We start from the raw sequence: 23,439 nt of genomic DNA on the forward strand, positions 1-23,439 counted from the left end.
CCACCGCCACAGTGCTGGGTAAACATATATCCATCCATGAGGAAGGAAATGTCAGGAAGCAAGAAGGACTGGCCTTCCTCCCTCCTATTCTACCACACCCCTGCCCAAAAAAAAAAAAAAAAAATAGTCAGGAAATTGTAAATTGTTAAGAATGAGTAAGCTACATAAACAGGGAAAGCAGGAAAGACAGAGAACCAAATAAAATGGATTTTTTTTTTGTTTACCAACACAGAAAACTAGTGATAATAGAATGCTCAAGCTTGTTGTTGTGATAATTAAATTACCTTATTCATAAAAAGCACTTAGCAGATGCCTATTTCCATCCTTGAGGAGAGAAAAATTTTTTTAAGATTTGTGTATGTGTGTGTGTGTGTGTGTGTGGATCATTTTTAAAGTCTTTATTGAATGTGTTACAACTGTGTATCTGTTTTATGTTTTGGCATCTGGGCCACAAGGCACATGAGATCTTAGCTCCCTGACCAGAGATCAAATCTGTACCTCCTGCATTGGAAGGTGAAGTCATAACCACTGGACCACCAGGGAAGTCCTGGGGAATGCATCTTTTAAAGAGTAAAATAAGCCATGTTTCTTTCCCTCCATTAGTCTCCGATTCTGCTCAGAGTAAAACCTAAGACTATAAGAAGACCTACAAGGCACTGTGTGGTCTGGCCTCTCAGGATGCCCCCACAATATCTCCCATCACTCCACTCCTTGCCCATCCTCCAGCATACCAGTCAGGCCCCTCCTCAGAGCCCTTTCTCTCTTTGGAATGCCATTCTCCCAGACAGTTTCATCTTTCACTCCATGTCCTCAAACATCACCACCTCAGTGAGTCTTGGTGGTTACAGCCCAGTCACCGTCAGCCCTCTAGCCTCACACTTACTTCAATTTTCTCTTTAGCACTTAGCTTCATCTGACACTAGGCATTTTTTAAGGGTTGTTTTGTTTGTGTCTCTTGTTATACACTTGCACATGCACACACAAACACACACAGAGGTTTTGTTTGTTTTGCTTATTAAACTGCTTCACTAATTTCAAGACAATGCCAAGGAATGCTCAAACTACCACACAATTGCACTCATCTCACATGCTAGTAAAGTAATGCTCAAAATTCTCCAAGCCAGGCTTCAGTAATATGTGAACCATGAACTTTCAGATATTCAAGCTGGTTTTAGAAAAGATAGAGGAACCAGAGTTCAAATTGCCAACATCCTCTGGATCATCGAAAAAGCAAGAGAGTTCCAGAAAAAATCTGTTTTTGCTTTATTGACTTTGCCAAAGCCTTTGACTCTGTGGATCACAATAAACTATGGGAAATTCTTCAAGAGATGGGAATACCAGACCACCTGACCTGCCTCTTGAGAAATCTGTATGCAGGTCAGGAAGCAACAGTTAGAACTGGACATGGAACAACAGACTGGTTCCAAATCAGGAAAGGAATACGTCAAGGCTGTATATTATTACCGTGCTTATTTAACTTATATGCAAAGTATATAAAGAGAAACGCTGGCCTGGATGAAACACAGCTGGAATTGATATTGCCGGGAGAAATATCAGTAACCTCAGATATGCAGATGACACCACCCTTATGGCAGAAAGCAAAGAAGAACTAAAGAGCCTCTTGATGAAAGTGAAAGAGGAGAGTAAAAAAGTTGGCTTAAAGCTCAACATTCAGAAAACAAAGATTATGGCATCTGGTCCCATCACATCATGGCAAATAGATGGGGAAAGAGTGGAAACAGTGGCAGACTTAGTTTTTTGGGGGGCTCCAAAATCACTGCAGATGGTGACTGTAGCCATGAAATTAAAAGATGCTTACTCCTTGGAAGGAAAGTTATGACCAGCCTAGACAGCATATTAAAAAGCAGAGACATTACTTTGCCAACAAAGGTCCGTCTAGTCAAGGCTATTGTTTTTCCAATAGTCATGTACGGATGTGAGAGTTGGACTATAAAAAAGGCTGAGCACCAAAGAATTGATGCTTTTAAACTGTGGTGTTGGGGAAGACTCTTGAGAGTCCTTGGACTGCAAGGAGATGGAACCAGTCCATCCTAAAGGAGATCAGTCCTGAGTGTTCGTTGGAAGGACTGATGTTGAAGCTGAAACTCCAATACTTTGGCCACCTGATGCAAAGAGCTGACTCATTTGAAAAGACCCTGATGCTGGGAAAGACTGAAGGCTGGAGGAGAAGGGAACGACAAGGGATGAGATGGTTGGATGGCATCACCAACTCAGTAGAGATGAGTTTGAATAAACTCTGGGAGTTGGTGATGGACAGGGAGGCCTGGTGTGCTGCAGTCCATGGGGTCGCGAAGAGTCAGACACAACTGAGCAACTGAACTGAACTGAACACTAATTTCATACTTTGAAAAGAATATTTTTTCCTGTAACTGATGGACAGAAAGTTTAACACTGAGACAAAACAATAATCAGTTAGAAACTAGTAAGTAGAAACACCAAAAAGTTTACAGAAAAGGATCAGTTCAGTTCAGCTGCTCACTTGTGTCAAAATCTTTGCGACCCCATGGACTGCAGCATGCCAGGCCTCCCAGTCCATCACCAACTCCCAGAGCTTACTCAAATTCATGTCCATTGAGTCGGTGATGCCATCCAACCATCTCATCCTCTGTCGTCCCCTTCTCCTCCTGCCTTCAGGTGGCCAAAGTATTGGAGTTTCAGCTTCAGCATCAGTCCTTCCAATGAACATTCAGGACTGATTTCCTTTAGGATTAACTGGTTGGATCTCCTTGCAGTCCAAGGGACTCTCAATAGTCTTCTCCAACACCACAGTTCAAAAGCATCAATTCTTCAGCACTCAGCTTTCTTTATTCACATCCATACATGACTATGGGAAAAACCATAGCCTTGACTAGGCAGACCTTTTTTGACAAAGTAATGTCTCTGCTTTTTAATATGCTGTCTAGGTTGGTCATAACTTTTCTTCCAAGGAGTAAGCGTCTTTTAATTTCATGGCTGGAGGCGGCCCTAAGATGGTGGAGGAAGAGGACAGGGAGACCACTTTTTCCCCCCAGAAATTCACGAAAAGATCATTTGAACGCTGAGTAAATACCACAAAACAACTTCTGAATGCTGGCAGAGGACACCAGGCACCCAGGAAGGCAGCCCATTATCTTCTAAAGGAGGTAGGACAAAATATAAAAAACAAAAAGAGAGACAAAAGAGTTAGGGACAGAGAACTGTCCCAGGGAAGGAGTCTTAAAAGAGAAGTTTCCAAACACCAGGAGACCCTCTCACCGGCGGGTCTGTGGGGAGTTTTGGAATCTCAGAGGGCAACATAACTGGGAGGAAAAAATGAATAAATTAAACCCACAGATTACAGGTCCAACTACAACTCCTAAAGGAGAAGTAGCCCAGATGCTCGCCTCCTCCACCAGCAAGCAGGGGCTGAACAGGGAGGCGGGGGCTGCACTTTTAGGGTACGGACTGGTTCTGAATGCCCTGAGGCAATCTGAGGGAGCTAACGAACCATGGGATAGCCAGAGGGGGGGGGGGGGAAAGAGAGGAAAGAGAGAGAATTTACCCGTGAAAGGCTCTAACCTAAGGCACTGCCTGACCTGACCACAGAACAAAAGACTGAGCGAATGAAGGCGGAGAGGCAGGCGGGCGCCAGCCAGAGCTGGAAGGAAAGGGGCAAACTCTGCCCCAGAGACGGCATCCCCTACCAAACGGCAAGCAGGCTCTCAGTCACTAACCAAGTCTTCTGGGGATCCTGGACGGTTGACATCCGTTAGGAGGGTCGCAGCCAGAGATCAGCTCCCCAGAAGAGACACACGGCACACCTGAGACGCAGCTGCGCACCCAGGAGACCAAGCGGCTGGGACCGAGAAGTTGATAAGATGCACCTCACCTGTGGAATGTGCGCTCGCCAAGCACTTGGTCCCCTGAGCTGTTTGGGCCTGGGAAGCACAAAACGCAGGCCCAACTGAGTCTGTGCCTTTGTGGAGTACCCGAGAACCTGAACCTGAGCAGCATAGATCTGAGAAATGCACACAACCCAGGGCCGCTTCAGACAGTCCTCAGCAGAGCAACCTGAAGCCTAAGCAGTGTAGACCAGGAAACACAACCTCCGTGAGTGGGAGCAAACCCAGTGTGACCCAGACACTGTGAGCACTCCCTACATACGCAAGTGATAATTGTATGCAGTGTTCCTCCCTCCCCGCAGCACAATTGAACAAGTGAGCCTAAATAAATGACCACCTTTGCCCCCTTGTGTCAGGGTGGAAGTTAGATACTTAAGAGACTTGCAAACAGAGGAAGCCAAAATAAACAAAGAAGAGGGAACAGCTCTGGAAGTGACAGGTGCAACAGATTAAAACCCTGTAGTTAACACTGACTACATTGGAAGGGACCTATAGACCTTGAGAAGAAGTAAAAGGTGGAACAAGGAACTATCTGAAACTTAACTAACCACACACTGTCCTCAACAGCTCCAGAGAAATTCCTAGATATATTTTACAATTATCATTTTTTAATTTTTATGTTCTTTATTAATCCTTTAATTTTCATTTTTAAAACCTATTACCTTGAAAAAAAAAGACCATATTTTTAAAGGAAATTTCATATTTTTTATATAACTTTTGCGATTTTGTTTTTTTTTAATATTGTATTTTTGAATGTCTAACCTCTACTCTAGATTTTTAATCTTTGCTTTTTGGTATTTGTTATCAATTTTGTACCTTTAAGAATTCAATCTTCAGTACCCATTTTTACTTAGGAGTGTGATTACTGGCTTGATTGCTCTCTCCCCTTTTGATTCTCATTTTTCTCCCCCAGGTCACCTCTATCTCCTCCCTCCCCCTTCTCTTCTCTACTTAACTCTGTGTTTTTGTGTCTTTGTGTCTTTGGGTGTTCCAGGCTGTGGAGAAAACTTAGGGACCTGATCACAGGCTAGATTGGTCTCTCTCCTTTTGACTCCCCCTCCTCTTCTCCTGGTCACCTCTATCTCCTTCCTCCCTTTTATCTTCTCTATGGAACTCTGTGAACCTCTCTGAGTGTTCCAGACTGTGTACACAAATAGGGAGTTGATTACTGGCTAGATTGCTCTCGCCCCTTTTGATTCCCCCTCTTCTCCTCCTGGTCAGTTCTATCTCCCTCCTCCCTCTTCTCTTCTTCATGTAACTCTGTGAACCTCTCTGGGTGTCCCTCACTGTGAGAATCTTTTCACCATTAACCTAGATGTTTTGTCATCTGTGCCATATGGATGGAGAGGTCTTGAGGCTACTACAAAAATAAGACTGAAAGCCAGGGGCAGAAGCCCTAAAACCAAAACTTGAGATCACCAGAAATCTCCTGACTCCAGGGACCATTAATCGACAAAGCTCATCCAAAAGCCTCCATACCTACACTGAAACCAAGCTCCACCCAAGAGCCAACAAATTTCAGAGCAAAACATACCAAGCTAATTCTCCAACAAAGCGGGAACATAACCCTGAGCACAAAAATACAGGTGGCCAAAAGTCACACCAAACCCAGAGACATCTCAAAACTCACTACAGGACACTTCATTGCACTCCAGAGAGAAGAGATCCAGCCCACCCACCAGAACACCAACACAAGCTTCCCTAACCAGGAAACCTTGACAAGTCACTCGTCCAACCCCACCCACAGGGAGGAGCCTCCACAATAAAAAGGAACCACAAACTTCCAGCATACAGAAAGGCCACCCCAAACACAGCAACCTAAACAAGATGAAAAGTCAGAGAAATATTCAGCAGGTAAAGGAACAGGATAAAAGCCCACCAAACCAAACAAAAGAGGAGAAGATAGGGAGTCTAACTGAAAAAGAATTCAGAATAATGATAGTAAAAATGATTCAAAATTTTGAGAAAAAAATGGAGTTACAGATAAATAGTCTGGAGACAAGGATTGAGAAGCTGCAAGAAAAGTTTAACAAGGACCTAGAAGAAATAAAAAAGAGTCAATACATAACGAACAATGCAATAGGTGAGATCAAAAGCACTCTGGAGGGAACCAACAGTAGAATAACTGAGGCAGAAGATAGGATAAGAGAGGTGTAAGATAGAATGGTGGAAATAAATGAAGCAGAAAGGAAAAAAGAAAAAAGAATTAAACGAGGATAACCTCAGAGATGTCTGGGACAATGTCAAACTCCCCAACATTCAAATCATAGGAGTCACAGAAGAAGAAGACAAAAAGAAAGACCATGAGAAAATACTTGAGGAGATAATAGTTGAAAACTTCCCTAAAATGGGGAAGGAAATAGCCACCCAAGTCCAAGAAACCCAGAAAGTCCCAAACAGCATAAACCCAAGGTGAAACACCCCAAGACACATATTAATCAAATTAACAAAGATCAAACACAAAGAACAAATATTAAAAGCAACAAGGGAAAAACAACAATTAACCCATAAGGGGATCCCCATAAGGATAACATCTGATCTTTCAATAGAAACTCTTCAGGCCAGAAGGGAATGGCAGGACATACTTAAAGTGATGAAAGAGAAAAACCTACAACCCAGATTACTGTACCCAGCAAGGATCTCATTCAAATATGAAGGAGAAATCAAAAGCTTTACAGACAAGCAAAAGCTCAGAGAATTCATTACCACCAAACCAGCTCTCCAACAAATGCTAAAGGATCTTCTCTAGACAGGAAACACAGAAAAGGTTTATAAACTCAAACCCAAAACAACAAAGTATATGGCAATGGGATCATACTTATCAATAATTACCTTAAATGTAAATGGGTTGAATGCCCCAACCAAAAGACAAAGACTGGCTGAATGGATAGAAAAACAAGACCCCTATATATGCTGTCTACAAGAGACCCACCTCAAACCTAGGGAGACATACAGACTGAAAGTGAAGGGATGGAAAAAGATATTTCACTCAAATGGAGACCAAAATAAAGCAGGAGTAGCAATACTCATATCAGATAAAATAGACTTTGATATAAAGGCCATGAAAAGAGACAAAGAAGGACACTACATAATGATCAAAGAATCAATCCAAGAATAAGATATAACAATTATAAATATATATGCACCCAACATAGGAGCACTGCAATATGTAAGGCAAATACTAACAAATATGAAAGGGGAAATTAACAGTAACACAATAATAGTGCGAGACTTTAATACCCCACTCACACCTATGGATAGATCAACTAAACAGAAAATTAGCAAGGAAACACAAATTTTAATGATACAATGGACCAATTAGACCTAATTGATATCTATAGGACATTTCATCCTAAAACAATGAATTTCACCTTTTTCTCAAGTGCACACGGAACCTTCTCCAGGATAGATCACATCCTGGGCCATAAATCTAGCCTTCGTAAATTCAAAAAAATCAAAATCATCTCAAGCATCTTTTCTGATCACAATGCAGTAATATTAGATGTCAACTAAAGGAAAAAAAAACTATGAAAAATACAAATATATGGAAGCTAAACAACACACTTCTGAATAACCAACAAATCACAGAAGAAATCAAAATATGCATAGAAATGAATGAGAATGAAAACACAGCAACCCAAAACCTATGAGATTCAGTAAAAGCAGTGCTAAGGGGAAGGTTCATAGCAATACAACCCTACCTCAAGAAACAGAAGAGAAATCAATAACCTAACTCTACACCTAAAGCAACTAGAAAAGAAAGAAATGAAGAACCCCAGGGCTAGTAGAAGGAAAGAAATCACAAAAATTAGGGCAGAAATAAAAGCAAAGGAAACAAAAGAGATCATAGCAAAAATCAACAAAGCTAAAAGCTGGTTCTTCAAGAAGATAAATAAAATAGACAAACCATTAGCCAGACTCATCAAGAAACAAAGAGAGAAGAATCAAATCAACAAAATTAGAAATGAAAATGGAGAAATCACAACACACAACACAGAAATACAAAGGATCATAAGAGACTAAATCAGCAACTATATGCCAATAAAATGGACAACTTGGAAGAAATGGACAAATTCTTAGAAAAGTACAACTTTCCAAAACTGAACCAGGAAGAAATAGAAAATCTTAACTAGCACAGAACTCAAAACTGTAATCAGAAATCTTCCAATAAACAAAAGCCCAGGACCAGATGGCTTTACAGCTTAATTCTACCAAAAATTTAGAAAAGAGCTAACATCTATCCTACTCAAACTCTTCCAGAAAATTGCAGAGGAAGATAAACTTCCAAACTTATTCTATGAGGCCATCATAATCCTAATACCAAAACCAAACAAAGATGCCACAAAAAAAGAAAACTACAGGCCAGTATCACTGATAAACATAGATACAAAAATCCTTAACAAAATTCTAGCAAACAGAATCCAACAACATATTAAAAAGATCATACATCACAACCAAGTGGGCTTTATCCCAGGGATGCGAGGATTCTTCAATATTCGCAAATCAATCAATGTGATACACCACATTAACAAATTAAAAGATAAAAACCATATGATTATTTCAAGAGATGCAGAGAAAGCCTTTAACAAAATTCAACATCCATTTATGATAAAAACCCGCCAGAAAGCAGGCATAGAGGGAACATACCTCAACAAAATAAAAGCCATATATGATAAACCCACAGCAAACATCCTCAGTGGTGAAAAATAGAAAGCATTTCCCCTAAAGTCAGGAACAAGACAAGGATGCCCACTCTCACCACTACTATTCAACATAGTTTTGGAAGTTTTGACCACAGCAATCAGAGCAGAAAAAGAAATAAAAGGAATCCATATTGGAAAAGAAGAAGTAAAACTCTCCCTGTGTGCAGATGACATGATCCTCTACATAGAAAACCCTAAAGACTCCACCAGAAAATTACTAGAGCTAATTAATGAATACAGTAAAGTTGCAGGATATAAAATTAACACACAAAAATCCCTTGCATTCCTATATACTAACAATGAGAAGATAGAAAGAGAAATTAAGGAAACAATTCCATTCACCATTGCGATGAAAAAATAAAATACTTAGGAATAAAGCTACCTAAAGAAACAGAAGACCTATATATAGAAAACTATAAAACACTGATTAAAGAAATCAAAGATGATACAAATAGATGGAGAAATATATCATGTTCATGGATCAGAAGAATCAATATAGTGAAAATGAGTATACTACCCAAAGCAATCTATAGATTCAATGCAATCCCTATCAAGCTACCAACGGTATTTTTCAGAGAATTAGAACAAATAATTTCACAATTTGTACGGAATTAAAAAAATTTCGAGTAGCCAAAGCAATCCTGAGGAAGAAGAATGGAACTGGAGGAATCAACCTGCCTGACTTCAGGCTATACTACATAGCAACAGTCATCAAGACAGTATGGTACTGGCACAAAGACAGAAACATAGATAGATGGAACAAAATAGAAAGGCCAGAGATAAATCCACACACCTATGGACACCTTATCTTTGACAAAGGAGGCAAGAATGTACAATGGAGAAAAGACAATCTCTTTAACAAGTGGTGCTGGGAAAACTGGTCAACCACTTGTAAAAGAATGAAACTAGAACACTTTCTAACACCATACACAAAAATAAACACAAAATGGATTAAAGATCTAAATGTAAGACCAGAAACCATAAAACTCCTAGAGGAAAACATAGGAAAAACACTCTCTGACATAAATCACAGCAGGATCCTCTACGACCCACAAACCAGAGTAATGGAAATAAAAGCAAAAATAAACAAATGGAACCTAATTAAATTTAAAAGCTTTTGCACAACAAAGGAAACTATAAGCAAGGTGAAAAGACAGCCTTCAGAATGGGAGAAAATAATAGCAAATGAAGCAACTGACAAAGGGTTAATCTTAAAAATATACAAGCAGCACCTGCAGTTCAATTCCAGAAAAATAAGCGACCCAATCAAAAAATGGGCCAAAGAACTAAACAGACATTTCTCCAAAGAAGATATACAAATGGCTAACAAACACATGAAAAGATGCTCAACATCACTTATTATTAGAGAAATGCAAATCAAAACCACAGTGAGGTACCACCTCATGCAGGTCAGAATGTCTGCTATCCAAAAGTCTACAAACAGTAAATGCTGGAGAGGGTGAGGAGAAAAAGGAACCCTCTTACACTGTTGGTGGGAATGCAAACTAGTACAGCCACTATAGAGAACAGTGTGGAGATTCTTTAAAAAGCTGGAATAGAACCACCATACGACCCAGCAATCCCACTGCTGGGCATACACACCGAGGAAACCAGAATTGAAAGAGACACGTGTACCCCAATGTTCATTGCAACACTGTTTACAATAGCCAGGACATGGAAGCCACATAGATATCCATCGGCAGATGAATAGATAAGAAAGGTGTGGTACATAAACACAATGGAACATTACTCAGCTATTAAAAAGAATACATTTGAATCAGTTCTAATGAGGTAGATGAAACTGGAGCCTATTATACAGAGCAAAGTAAGCCAGAAAGAAAAACACCAATACAGTATAATAATGCATATATATGGAATTTAGAAATATGGTAACGATGACCCTATATGCGAGACAGCAAAAGAGACACAGATGTAAACAGACTGTTGGACTCTGTGAGAGAAGGCGAGGCTGGGATGATTTGAAAGAATAGCATTGAAATTTATATATTATCTTATATGAAATAGATTGCTAGTCCAGGTTTAATGCATGAGGCAGGGTGCTCAGGGCTGGTGCACTGGGATGACCCTGAGAGATGGGATGGGGAGGAAGGTGGGAGGGAGGGTCTGGATGGGGAACACATGTACACCCATGGCTGATTCATGTGAATGTATGGCAAAAACCACCACAATATTGTAAAGTAATTAGCCTCCAATTAAGATAAAAATAAATAAATAAAAATAATTTCATGGCTGCAGTCACCATCTGTAGTGATTTTGGAGTGCAAAAAAAAAAAAAAAAAAACAAAGTCTGTCACTATTTCCACTGTTTCCCCATCTATTTGCCATGAAGTGATGGGACCGCTTGCCATGATCTTTGTTTTCTGAATGTTGAGCTTTAAGCCAACTTTTTCACTCTCCTCTTTCACTTTCATCAAGAGGCTCTTTAGTTCTTCTTCGCTTTCTGCCATAAGATGCGTCATCTGCATATCTGAGGTTATTGGTATTTCCCCCAGCAATCTTGATTCCAGCTTGTGCTTCATCAGCCCAGTGTTTCTCATGATGTACTCTGCATATAAGTTAAATAAGCACAGTGACGATATACAGCCTTGACGTACTCCTTTTCCTATTTGGAACCAGTCTGTTCAATGTCCAGTTCTAACTGTTGTTTCCTGACCTGCATACAGATTTCTCAAGAGGCAGGTCAGGTGTTCTGGTTGATGACAGAGCTACAAAATTGTAGAGCAGAAGCCTCATTATAACCTCAGGGGGAAAGTTAGCACTCTTAGGTATAAGGCAGAAGTCATGATGACTGTCAGGGTCAGAAGTTGAAAACTGTACCAACTGCTGCTCCCTAATCTTTCTCCTGATTTCCTTCATCTGCCCTATGTACTTGTCCACATCCTCTCCCACTTTATTGTGATCACTATGCCTGCTGGATATGGCCTGTCAAAACCAGGGACAAGTCACCTAGTCCTGTCCCAGCTTGAATTGCTTCAGGCTTCTGGCCTGACCCCCCTCCCAAATGACACGATTCCTTTCTACTCTGCACAGAGGCCTGGTCCCCTCCTTCATTCTCCTCCCGGGCATTTTCCATGTTGAGCTTTTCCACTACTGTTCCTCTTTGAACACCATCCGGCTGTCTCCCCTTCCTCCCAGTTGGCCCAGGACATTTATATTCACAGACTTGCTCCCCCTCTTTGGGGGCTGCCCCCACCCAGCAAGCCCTCATGGCCCTGGGAGCAGGGATCAAGGAGGAATGAGCAAAGTTAGGGTCTACAGACACACACACATTCATGCACAGACTTTTGAATGAAGCTCCAGATGACTATAGATGGGTTTATTTTGTTCATGGCTATATCCACAGGCTCTAGAACACATAGCAGAGCACATAGTAGATGCTCAATAAATGTTTGTGGAATGATGGACATAATAAATGATTATCTTACCTAGTTTTTTCTAAAAGTGTGGTTTACAGACACTTTCTAAGTCACCTGGTTTTGGTATTGTACATTAAACAATTATCCGCAACCTTGAAGTTGAAAGTTATGTTATGCTTGACAGGAATTTTTAGGACTTCAAGCCCAGGAGGCAGCATCTCAAATAACCCTGAGAGAATTATTCCGAAGAGGTGAGGGGAAGCCAGGATATATAGGAGTTTTGCCACAAAGGGCAGAAGTCTGAACATCAAAAGATTTTTGTTAATTAACACTGGACTGGAAGAAACACAAGCTAGAATCAAGATTGCCGGGAGAAATATCAATAACCTCACATATGCAGATGACACTACCCTTATGGCAGAAAGTGAAGAGGAACTAAAAACCCTCTTGATGAAGGTGAAAGTGGAGAGTGAAAAAGTTGGCTTAAAGCTCAACATTCAGAAAACGAAGATCATGGCACCCGGTCCCATCACTTCATGGGAAATAGATGGGGAAACAGTGGAAACAGTGACAGACTTTATTTTCTGGGGCTCCAAAATCACTGCAGATGGTGATTGCAGCCATGAAATAAAAAGATGCTTACTCCTTGGAAGGAAAGTTATGACCAACCTAGATAGCATATTCAAAAGCAGAAACATTACTTTGCCAACAAAGGTCTGTCTAGTCAAGGCTATGGTTTTTCCTGTGGTCATGTATGGATGTGAGAGTTGGACTGTGAAGAAGGCTGAGCGCCGAAGAATTGATGCTTTTGAACTGTGGTGTTGGAGAAGACTCTTGAGAGTCCCTTGGACTGCAAGGAGATCCAACCAGTCCATTCTGAAGGAGATCAGCCCTGGGATTTCTTTGCAGGGAATGATGCTGAAGCTAAAACTCCAGTACTTTGGCCACCTTATGCAAAGAGTTGACTCATTGGAAAAGACTCTGATGCTGGGAGGGATTGGGGGCAGGAGGAGAAGGGGACGACAGAGGATGAGATGGCTGGATGGCATCACTGACTCGATGGACGTGAGTCTGGGTGAACTCCAGGAGCTGGTGATGGACAGGGAGGCCTGGTGTGCTGCGATTCATGGGGTCACGAAGAGTCGGACACGACTGAGTGACTGAACTGAACTGAACTGAAAGACAACCAAATATGTCAAGTTAAGGAATTTGGTGCTTTTCTATGCATGGGAAGATACAAGAGACTAGATACTGAAATCGTTCCTTTGAAGTGCACCTCAGCTATCTGGGGCCAGGGGCCTGTGTTTTCATATCTCGAGTTTCCTCAGGGCTTGCCATGGGGAGTGGCTGCAATCTGTTCTTTGTCTCCTTCCTGAGTACCTTCAGGGCTCACTAGCTCACCACAGCTGGTGGCTACAATCACTGATGACTGTGACATCCTTTGTTACTGATATGGCAGGCAATATTCTATTTTTCAATATGTTTATAGAAGATTGCTGAGGGCCACCCCAAACCTCCTGGATTGAAAATTCTTAGGTTGGGTCAGGAAATTTTCATCTACCTGGCACACAAAAGTTTGAGAACAGTTGACCCAGCCCAACCCAGTCATTTCACAAAAAGGGTATGATGGCCAAGATTATAGAGCTTGCTTGCAGAAAACAAGGACTACAGCTATCATTCCATTCTTTTTTTCATTGCAAATTATTTTCATTTGTACCATCCAAAATGGTGTTAAGGTCTCAGGAAGAACTTGAAGTTCCTATGAGGAGGCCATACAACACTAATTAAAATATTTATTTCTGAAAAATAGTTGCAAAATGAAAAAAGAGAAAACCAAGAAATATGCAAAGTTCTAAAGATTATATAAAATTTTCAGGAAAATATAAATTTTAACAGTAGAATTTGTATCTTGTTCTTTTGATCCCAAATTTCTACTATTACATTTCCCTGCTCTAGTAAAGAGTAATAATTCATTTAAGTGATTTTTATTGAGTGCCACTAGGGGCTGTGTACCAGAGCAACAATAACAAAAAAGACAAAGTTCCTGCCCTCATGAAGCAGCCACCAGGGAAATAGTCAAAACACAAAGATAAGTATGTAATTCAGAGAGTCCTTAATGCTATGAAAGAGAAATGGAGCAAGTTACTGAGATGGAAGGCAACAAGATTAGGATGGAAAGAGCAGAGGGAGGCTATTTTATATTAGGGTTCAGGAAAGCCTCAAAGAGAGGATGGTACCTGAAGATAGACCTGGATGAAAGAAGGAAGGAAGGAAGAACTCAAAGGAAGGTCAAGTGCTCTGAGTCAGAAGGAGCAGAGTGAGACAAAACTTCGTATTCAGATGATTTATTAAGAAAATGTATTCCAGTGTTGATGAGAGTATGGATAAAAGAGAACCCTGTGCACTGTTGATGGGAATGTAAATTGGTGCACACCACTATAAAAAAAAAAAAAAAAAAACTCAATGTGGCGTTTCCTCAAAAATTTTAAAGTACACCTCCCACTGGACCAGGGGATGTGCTTCTACACTTGCTTTGGACCTCGGACCTTGCCTTTCTTCCAAATGGACCCCAACTGCTCCTGCCCCCACTGGCAGCTCCTGCAGCTATGCTGGCTCCTGCACCTGCGAGGCCTGCAGATGCCCCTCCTGCAAGAAGAGCTGCTGTTCCTACTGCCCCGTGGGCTGTGCCGAGTGTGCCCAGAGCTGCATCTGCAAAGGGGCCTCAGACAAGTGCAACTGCTGCACCTGATACCCGGCAGAGCCTGCCTCAGTTGTCGATAGAGAAACCATGACAAATTTATATACATATTTTTTTCACACAACCTGACCTGGTGCTACATTTCCTTTTCCTATGAGACATGTGATTTCCAGTAAAGTTGTTGACTTCAAAAAAAACATTTTTTTTTGGTAAGTTAAACTATCATATGATCCAGCAGTTCCACTTTTGGATAGTTATCTGAAGGAAATGAAATCACTTATCTTGGAAAGATATCTGTACTCCATATTCATTGCAGCATTGTTTGCAATATCTAAGATATAGAAACAACCTAAGTATTCATCACCAGGTGCATGGATTTAAAAAATGTGATATAGGGCCTTCTGTGGTCGTCCAGGGGCTGACTCCGTGCCTCCAGTGTTGGAGGCCAGAGTTCAAACCCTGCTCAGGGAACTAGATCCTGCATGCCACAACTGAAGATGTTACATGCCACAGCAAAGACCCCATGTGCCTCAAGGAAGACCTGGTGCAACCAAATACATTTTTAAAACAATTTTTTAATTAAGAAAATGTGATATATATGTGTACAATTGAATGTTATGAAATCATTTAAGAGGAAGGAAACCTTGCCATTTGCAACAACATGGATGGACCCTGAGGGCATTATGCAAAGTGATTTGTCAGAATGAGAAAAATATATATATACTGTATATTTTCACTTGTATATGGAATCAAAAAAAAATGAAATTTATAGGTACAGAGAATAGATTGGTGGTCTCCAGAGGCAGGGGGTAGGAGGGTTGGAAAATTGATAAGGGTGGTCAAAATGCACAAATTTCCAGTTATAAGATAAACAGGTCCTGGGGATATGAAGTACAACATGGTGGCTAGAGTTAACAATTAATTAATCATCTTTAGTATTTGCAAGTTGCTGAGAGTAGATCTTAAAACTTTAATCAGGGACTTTCCTGGCAGCCCAAAGGATTTCTTAATAACTCCACACTTCCATTGCAGGGGGTTCAATTTCAAACCCTGGTTGGGGAATTAAGATCTCACATGCCAATAGTAACCAAAAAAATAGAAAAAAAAGTTTATCACACACACACAAAATCATAACTATATGAGGTGAAGGAATTGCCAACATCCGTTGGATTATCAAAAAAACAAGAGAGTTCCAGAAAACACCTACTTTTGCTTTATTGACTATGCCAAAGCCTTTGACTGTGTGAATCACAACTGTGGAAAATTCTTCAAGAGATGGGAATACAAGACCACCTTACCTGCCTCCTGGGAAATCTGCATGCAAGTCAAGAAGCAACTGTTAGAATTGGACATGGAACAACAGACTGGTTCCAAATCGGGAAAGGAGTATGTCAAGGCTGTATATTGTCACCCTGATTATTTAACTTACATGCAGAGTACATCATGAGAAATGCTGGGCTGGATGAAGCACAGGCTGGAATTAAGGTTGCCTGGAGAAATATCTATAACTTCAGATATGCAGATGACACCACCCTTATGGCAGAAAGTGAAGAGCCTCTTAATGAAAGTGAAAGAGGAGAGTGAAAAAGTTGGCTTAAAACTCAATATTCAGAAAATGAAGATCATGACATCTGGTCCCATCACTTCATGGCAAATAGATGGGGAAACAATGGAAACAGTGACAGCCTTTATTTTTTTGGACTCCAAAATCACTGCAGATGGTGACTGCAGCCATGAAATTCAAAGACACTTGCTCTTTGGAAAAAAAGTTATGACCAACATAGACAGCATATTAAAAAGCATAGACATTACTTTGCCAACAAAGGTCCATCTAGTCAAAGCTATGGTTTTTCCAGTGGTCATGTATGGAAGTGAGAGTTGGACTGTGAAGAAAGCTGAGCACCAAAGAATTGATGCTTTTGAACTGTGGTGTTGGAGAAGACTCTTGAGAGTCCCTTGGACTGCAAGCAGATCAAACCAGTCCATTCTAAAGGAGATCAGTCCTGGGTGTTCATTGGAAGGACTGATGCTAAAGCTGAAACTCCAATACTTCGGCCATCTGATGCAAAGAACTGACTCATTGGAAAACACCCTGATGCTGGGAAAGATTGAAAGCAGGAGGAAAAGGGGATGACAGAGGATGAGATGGTTGGATGGCATCACCGACTCAAAGGACATGAGTTTGAATAAGCTCCAGGAGTTGGTGATGGATAGGGAAGCCTGGCATGCTGCAGTCCAAGGGGTCACAAAGAGTCAGACACGACTGACTGACTAAACTGAACTGAGATGAAGGATGTTAACTAGACTTACTGTAATGATAATTTCACACCTATACAAACATCAAATCATGTTGCACACCTGAAACTAATATAATGTTGTATGTCAATTATGCCTCAATTTTACCTGTGATGGATTCATTTTGATATTTGGCAAAACTAATACAATTATGTAAAGTTTAAAAATAAAATAAAATTTAAAAAAAATAAAAAATCATTATGTTGAACATCTAAAACTAAAACAATGCTATGTGCCAATTATAGCTTTATTAAAAATTAAATTTAGAAGTGGCTCATGGGAGCAATATTTCCTGATTTCTTGAAAAGAAAGAAAGGTAGGAATAAAACCCTTCCAAGAGAAACTAGTAAGGGAGCTGGGGAAACAGGAAAGAGAAGGAAGAAAGACAGAAGAGGGTGAGATGTCATGCAAAGTCTGGACTTCAGCCAGATTCTGCAGGAGACCTCTGGAATGTAGATTCTTGCTCAGAGTTTAGAGTTTATCCCAACTTGGAGTCAAAGGAGTGGGGCTTTCATACTTCTGCAGCAGTTGAGGACTGGGTGAGTTGGTGTAGGAGGAATGTAAACTCCTGGTCAATTCCTTTTGCCTTTCCCTCAGCAAGGCAGCTTTAATAATGATTTCATTTCCTTTGGCTATATATCTAGAAGTTATACTAAGCAAAATAAGCCAGACATAGAAAGGCAAATACTTGATGGTCTCACATGTGGAATCTAAAAAATTGAATTCACAGAATCAGAGAATAGAACAGTGGTTGCCAGAAACTGGGAGCTGGGGGAGGTGGGGAGATGTTGGTCAAAGGGTACAGATTTTCACTTATAAAATGATTGCATTCCAGAGATATAGCATACATCTTGGTGACCATACTTAATAACACTGTACCTTGTACTTGATGTTTTCTAAGAAAGTAGATCTTAAGTAGATCTTAACTCACCACACACAAAAAAAAGGGCTAACTTTGTGAGGCTATGGATGTTAATTAACTTGATTGTGGTAATCACTGCACAATATATATGCATATCAAATTGAAACTACCAGGTAGCATTTCAGGGGAGCTTCAGTCCTTTATGTCTCAGCACAGAAAGAATTCAGTGAGATGCAAAGTAATAGATAAGAAGTGATTTATTAGAATAGGAATTTATTAGAATAGGATGCTTATGAGGCTTACAGGTGGGGAGGTGAGCATTGCACTGTCCTGCGTACATAGTGGGTTACAATTTTATAATCAAAGGAAGAGTAGAGAGGGGGGAAAGACCATCTTCTTCCTCTTTCTTGAGTAGATACCATACTTCTATCATCAGCTCCTCCTCCAGGTAGGGCAGGGGAGTTTTTTTATTCCTACATTATTAAGCCAGGACTGTCATGGCCTATGGAAAAATTATTTCAAATCTCAGTACAATGAAGGTCTTTACTTTGAAATGTCATCTTTCCATAAATTATTTTTTTATATGAGCAGAGAGCATGTCCTAGGGGTCATTAACTTACCAAGCCCATCGGGTGGGATGGGGGTCTCATGCTTCCATTGTTTTATTGTTTGGCGGCCTGTCTCATGCTTATGCTGCATGGTTTGTTGCTAAGCAAGTCTGCTTGGTTTTGTGGTTTAACAAACTTGCTTTCTTAAGTGATTATTAACTTACTGTGGTTCCCCAAGGCCCCCTAAAATTCCCTCTCTTATCTATAATCCTCTAATGGGATTTCTGAGCTAACTATTTGATTATCCCACTCTGTCCCTATCAAAATCATGTTGTTTAATTGTGAACAACAACAAAAAAAGAATAATTTCTATGTATATCTGAATTGTTGTTTAAATTAAAATTAAAAATTACCATGTTGTATATCCTAAGTATGTAGGATTTTTGTCAGTTATACCTCAAAAAAAGCAACTCTAATCACCCAAGGATAGTACTCCTAAGAGAGCTGCAGATGTTGGCTAATAAAAAGCAGGCAGTTTTATCAAGGATCCAAGAGGATCTAGGCAGAACACTGACAGGTGCAGAAACTGAAAGGTTAGGGAGGAGGGAAATGATTGGAAGCAGGATTGTGACACTGATTATGAAGCAAAATCCAGCCTCTGCACCCCAAAATCAAATTAAATCTCAAAGACAGAGTTTTGGGAAAAGTACAAAAGAATAGCTTTATTGCTTGCCAGGCAAGGGGACCACAGTGGCCCAATGTTCTCACAACTGTGTCCCCATTTGAAGAGGGTAATTAGAAATTTTATAGTAATGGTTCAAAGAGGGTGTGATCAGTTCATAGACATTCCTCTGATTGATTGGTGGTGAAGTTAAGGAGGAGTCAGCATCATCAACCTTCTGCTTCCAACCAATCTGAGGTCTCCATGCTTGTGGACAACATACTGCAGTTAACCATTAACTCCTCCCAAGTGGTAGAGGTTTTGTATTTACAAAACAGCTCAAAGACGTTGTGTGCATCCCTTGATAGAGAACCATGACCTTGCCCCAAGGCCGCACTATTACTCCTCTTAACTGTTTGTTTATCCCTGATCTTGCATCCTCTCCCTTCTCTAATTAACAACTGTTTGAATCTGCCAGTTGAACTCAGCAAAGGTCATGGAGGCTGAATGTAGGCAGTTTCCCATAATCAAAGAAATGGGGGACACAGAAAAACAGCTTTTGTGTCCAGGAGCTCCATAGGGCCCTACTCAGTATCAGTTCCCAATATTTCAGAATACCATTCTATTTTCTTTCATTAAATAAACATATTTTCAGTACCTGCATGCATGTGAAGTTGCTTTGATCATATCCAACTCTTTGTAACCCTGTGGACAGTAGCCCACCAGGCTTCTCTGTCCTTGGGACTCTTCAGGCAAGAATACTGGAGTGGGTTGCCATGACCTCCTCCAGGAGATCTTCTGGACCCAGGGGTTGAGCCTGCGTTTCCTACGACTCCTGCATTGCAAGCGGATTCTTTACCACTGAAGCCTACTCAGCACCTATGATGTGCCAAATGCTATGCCAGCCCTGAGGATACCACGGTGGACAGTAGAGACACAGTTACTGTACCCTTTGACACTTACAATCTGACCATGAATGAAAACATTAATTTCAAGTACTGTAGGAAACAAAACAGGAAAATATAAATCAGTTTGTGAGTGAAAGAAGGTCTCCCTGAAGAAGTAGTATCTAAACTAAAAATGATGTAGTCAGGCATGGCTGGGCTGGAGGGAAGGTAAGCAGGGGGTGTTTCAGGAGGTGGAACCACATGTTCAAAGTCTAGGAGGCATTAAGAGTGTGGTGAGTTCAAGGAACTGAAAGAAATCTGACATGACTGAGGCAGAAAGATCAAGCAGCAGGAGGTGAAGTTGGGGATGACAGGAGTCAGCAAATTGAGGAGTAGCTAGGGGGCCAAGTTGAAGATGTAATCCAAAGACAGTAACAGGATTTAAATAGGACTTAATGGCTAATTAGATGTAGAAGTGGTGATTGGTGGATTTACAATACTGTATTTACAATCCACCTTTCCAAGAAAAACAAAGAATGTAGGAAGAAAAAAAGTTTTGAGGAAAGTGTTTTGCCAATTTGTTGTTTTTAATTAGTAGTTTAATTAATGTAATATGCTTATTTTGATATTTCAAAAATATCTGAAATCTTGAGTTTTGTGTAAAGATCTCATTTTTGTTTCTCATGCTGCTGCTGCTGCTAAGTCGCTTCAGTTGTGTCCGACTCTGTGCGACCCCATAGACGGCAGCCCACCAGGCTCCCCCATCCCTGGGATTCTCCAGGCAAGAACACTGGAGTGGGTTGCCATTTCCTTTTCCAGTGCATGAAAGTGAAAAGTGAAAGTGAAGTCACTCAGTTGTGTCCAACTCCTAGCGACCCCATGGACTGCAGCCCACCAGGCTCCTCCATCCATGGGATTTTCCAGGCAAAAGTACTGGAGTGGGGTTGCCATTGCCTTCTCTGTTGTTTCTCATACATACACAAATTTATATATACATATGAAAAAATGTGTACAAAATTGTAACAATGTGTTCCTCTAGAAAGAAGGACTACAGAAGGTTTTCACTTCTTACTCTAGGTGTTTCTGTATTGCTTGAATTTTTATGAATATATGTTTTTTACATAATGATTTAAATGTTATCTATAATAAAGCTCAAAAGTGAGAGAAAAGGAAAATAAAGGAAGACTTTTTAAAGATGAATGCTAGAGACAAAATACATAAGAAATTATTAAGAAATCATTCTTTTGTCACAATGTGATAACTGATTCAGGTGGGAATCATCAGTGGATGTTAAAAAATGGTCCCAGTTCTTCTGTTAACCAAACCTCTTGCAATGTGACTTTGATGGTCTCCTATAAAGAGATGGAATCTATTTTCCCTATCCTATGCATCTCAACTGAGTCCTGATGGCTTAGACAGTAAAGAATCTGCCTGAAATGCTGGAGACGCGGGTTCCATCCCTGAGTCGGGAACATCCCCTGGAGAAGGGAAGGGCTACCCACTCCAGTATCCTTGCCTGGAGAATTCCACGGACAGAGGAGCCTGGCGGGCTATATACAGTCAATGGGGTTGCAAAGAGTCGCTCACAACTGAATGACTAACATTTTCACTTTCATGCATCTCAGCTGGACTTGTGATTTATTTTGATCTATGGAATGTGGAAGAAGTGACAGTATGTCAGTTCCTAGCCTAGTCCTCACATATTTCCACTTGCTTTGTTGGATCCCTACCAGTGTCATGAGAATAATCCAGGCTAGCCTACTGAGAGACTTGAGGTGCCACTGGCAACAGAGCATCAACACCCAGGAGCTAGGCCACCTAGCCAAACCACAGCTGACCACAGATAAATGAAGAAATCAAACTGAAACCAGGAGAACTACTTTCCAAACTCAAATTTCGAATCCCCAGAAGTCATGAGCTAAATAATCGCTTGTTTTAAGCCACTAAATTTTGAAATGGTTTGTTATGCAGCAATAACTAACTGGTCTAAAACAACCGATTAGTTACTGATTATAAAGATGAAAATATGTGGTCTGGTATTCACCATCTTAACTCTCACTAACACTGGAACAACCTGACATTACTGTTTCCTTAGGTGACACAATATCAAATACACAACATTAACTATGACATATTCTTGTCGAAACTGTTAAAATGAATATAACCAAGCCTCTAAACCTCCCGATGTACAGGAAATACAGGGGAGAGAAAAACAAATGATGTGGCATCATGAAGAAATAAACAAATCAAGAACCTGAGAATTTTACAAAATGCTTGGCCTAGACCTTTTAAAAAAGAAAAATGTGTCATAGAAATAATGTCTAAAAAGACACAACAGTTTTGGGGACTGGTAAGCCCAAGATCAAGATTTGGTGTTTAGCAAGAGCCTGAACCTGGATCATATTCAGCATTCTTCTCATTGTGTCCTCACGTAGTGGAAGGGGCAAGAGAGCTCACCAGGGTCTCTTTTCTAAGGGTGCTAATCCCATTCATAAGGGCTCTGCCCTTATAACCTAATCAACTCCCAAATTCCCCACTGCCTAATACTGGCACACTGAAGGCTGGGGCTGCAACACATGAATTTTTGAAGGAACACAAACATTCAGTCTATAGCACCAGTCAACCCACAGAATCATGAAAAATAAATAATTCTCGTTGGACTAAGCTTTGGGATGATATGTAACACAACCATAGATGACTAAAACAGATAATCTTCAGAAAAATCCTATGAGGTAATTGCCATTATTATCCGCATCTTCTGTATGAGAAAACTAATGCTTAAAGAGTTTAAATAACTTGCCCAAAGTCACCAAGTTCAGAAATGGCAAAACCAGGAATTAAATGCATACTGGTCTCATTCTAAAGATTAACTCCCAAGTATTATCACGGAGCTTCTTACTGAGGCCGATCTGTGCCCTACTGTATAAAATAACCTCTGGACATGACCTTGGGCATACCCCAGGAGATGACGGGGGACAGAGAAACCTGGCATGCCACAGTCCATGGGGTCTCGAAGAGTTGGACACGACTTGGCAACTGAACGAAACAACAAAAAATGAAATCTAGTTAGAATCAAAAACATCTAGAGATAATGTATTCCAAACACGTACCAACCCATGCCTTCACTGTAACAATGTTTGTCACCTGGAGGCAATGTCTCCAAACACAGGGCTTCTATTCAGGAAATAATTTGTCGTTAATAGCCTTATTAGTGTTCACCCCAGGCAGTGCTGGAGCAAAGGGGGGTGCAAAGACTTTGATGAAAAATAACCACCTCCCATGGAGAGTAAAGAGAGGAGGGATTTTCATTAGGACCAAGCTTAAAAATGAACATGTGGTCTCGATCAGTTATCATGGTTCAGAAGAAAGAAGTCTTTGATGAAAGATTAAAAACACACAACAGAAAAGATGTTCACCATCACTGGTCATTAGAGAAATGCAAATTTAGACCAAAATAAGATATGACCACACATCTAGTAGAAGAGCTAAAATAAAATATAGCAACAAGACCAAATGCTAATGAGGTT

General features: G+C 40.5%; 1 pseudogene; it reads left to right on the forward strand.

Moving 5' to 3' along the window:
• Nucleotides 1–14,523: 14,523 nt before the first annotated feature.
• Nucleotides 14,524–14,710, forward strand: LOC133255221 (metallothionein-1A-like; annotated as a pseudogene).
• The last annotated feature ends 8,729 nt before the right edge of the window (nt 14,711–23,439 follow it).

This window comes from Bos javanicus, chromosome 10 (assembly GCF_032452875.1).
Source record: "Bos javanicus breed banteng chromosome 10, ARS-OSU_banteng_1.0, whole genome shotgun sequence".
Taxonomy (NCBI): domain Eukaryota; kingdom Metazoa; phylum Chordata; class Mammalia; order Artiodactyla; family Bovidae; genus Bos; species Bos javanicus.